The sequence below is a fragment of the Salvia splendens genome, chromosome 3 (genome assembly GCF_004379255.2).
Source record: "Salvia splendens isolate huo1 chromosome 3, SspV2, whole genome shotgun sequence".
In the NCBI taxonomy this organism is placed as follows: domain Eukaryota; kingdom Viridiplantae; phylum Streptophyta; class Magnoliopsida; order Lamiales; family Lamiaceae; genus Salvia; species Salvia splendens.
The window spans coordinates 34,776,788-34,779,246 of record NC_056034.1 but is presented as its reverse complement, the minus strand read 5'-3'; positions in this window follow the sequence as shown (position 1 = coordinate 34,779,246).

The following is a 2,459-nucleotide window of genomic DNA, read 5'->3' as shown; positions in this document are numbered from 1 at the left end:
TCCTGAGTCCCAGGTGACTATTATCCTTCAAAGTCTTCCCCCTAGCTTCCAACAGTTCAAGCTCAACTTCGAGATGAACAAGAGGAACTACACTTTGGCAGAGCTGTTGACTGAACGTCAGTCGGTAGAGGATCTTATGATCCAGGCTAAGGCGGCCATGATGACTTCGGCGCCTCGTTCCTCTGGCTTCAATCCTAGCGCAGGAAAAAGGCAAGCACCGAACTCAGGACCGGCCAAGATAGCTAAGGGTAAGAAGAAGAAGAGGGCAAAGGGCAAACAAGAAGCCCACGGGGAAGTGTTTCAAGTGTGGAGAGAAGGGGCATTGGAAGCCAGATTGTCCTAAAAAGGGCAAGGCTACAGGTATGCACCAAGCTTTAGTAGTCGAGTCATGTTTGGCTTCGAAGTCTACTTGCACTTGGGTTATTGACATAGGAGCCACTGATCATATTTGTTTTGATCCTGACTTAATGCAGGTGACAAGACGGCTACGTGATCGTGAGATCGAGGTCCAGCTGGGCGACGCAACAAAAGTGGCGGCCGTAGCAGTGGGAGACATTTATTTGCGTTTTAGTAGTGATAGATTTTTGATTTTGAAGAATGTTTTGTTGATAGCTTCTTTTAGAAGAAATTTAATTTCAGTTTCTAAATTAGTTTTTGATGGATATTCGATTTCTTTTAATGACAATTGCATTATTAAGAAAGATGGTTCTGATATCTGTCGTGGTATCATGGAAAACAATCTGTACACAATCACATCTACACAGTTTAATAATCGCAAATCAGAACTCAATACAACATCGAAAATTTCAAAGAAACGAAAGGAACCTTCAAGTTCAATGAACGAAACGTACTTATGGCACCTTAGACTTGGTCATGCCAATGAAAGGAGGATCCATTCTCTTGTTAAACAAGGCCTTATTAAAGGTCTAGAGGAGGAACCTTTTCATAAGTGTGAGTCATGCTTAGAAGGCAAGATGACCAAGAGGCCTTTTCAGGCTAAGGGCAATAGGGCTAAGGAAGTACTTGAGCTCGTTCATTCCGATTTATGTGGACCAATGTCTACTGAAGCAAGAGGTGGTTTTCGATACTTCATCACATTCATTGATGACTTCTCGAAAATTGGATACGTCTATTTGATGACCCACAAATTAGAGTTTTTCGATAAGTTCAAGGACTTTAAGGCTCAAGTGGAGAAGTATCATGGTAAGACTATCAAATGCCTGCGATCTGATCGTGGAGGTGAATACCTCAGTGCCGAGTTTTTGGACTACTTATCGGAGTCGGGTATCCAATCCCAATTGACTGCGCCGGGCACGCCCCAGCAGAACGGCGTGGCTGAAAGAAGGAACAGGACCTTATTAAACATGGTCCGATCGATGATGAGTTATGCACGGCTACCTACTTCGTTTTGGGGACATGCCTTGCTTTCTGCAAGCCATATTTTACACAATTTACCGTCAAAATCCATACCTACTACTCCTTATGAGTTGTGGACTGGGCGCAAGCCCAATCTAGCACATCTCAAGATTTGGGTTGCCCGGCTCATGTATTGGAAAAGGATCCAACTAAGCTAGGATCAAGGACGGAGGTATGTTTGTTTATAGGGTACCCTAGAGGAACGAAAGCTTATGAATTCTTTAGTCTCCGAGATAAGAAAGTTATTGTGAGCACTCACGCCACATTCTTAGAGGAAGACTATGTAATGAATCATAAACCCAGCAGTGAAGTGGCTCTTGATGAGCTAACTTCTGCCATAAATTCCATTAACCAAGAACGAGTACCAAGTGTACAAACAATTCCAGAAACTTCAACTTCTATTCCAAGAATTGTAGTGCCGCGCCGCAGTGGGAGGGTCTCACATGAGCCCGAAAGATACATTGGTTTGGGGGAATCTATGGATCACTCCTCAGACAGCAATGTATTAGATCCATGGAACTTTGCGGAAGCGCAGGCAGATGTCGATCATTGCGAATGGGTGAAAGCAATGGATTCAGAACTACAATCTATGATAGACAAAGACGTCTACGATTTGTCCGTCCTACCCGAAGGCTGTACTGCCATTGAGAGCAAGTGGATATATAAACGTAAACGTGGACCCAATAGACGAGTTAAAGTCTTCAAGGCAAGACTAGTGGCTAAGGGGTATACCCAAAAGAAAGGTGTCGATTAAGACGAGACTTTCTCCCCAGTGGCCATGCTCAAATCGATCCGGATACTATTGTCTATAGCAGCTTATATGGATTGGGATGTATGGCAGATGGACGTTAAGACTGCGTTTCTAAACGACGGTCTTGAGGAGACCATCTACATGGAAAGGTTATGCCATAAAGGGCAAAGAACACATGGTTTGGAAGCTTAAGAAGGCCATTTATGGCCTTAAGCAAGCATCTAGATCATGGAACCATTGTTTCGATCAAACTGTTCGTAAGTTTGGATTCGAAAAATGCCCAAGTGAAAGC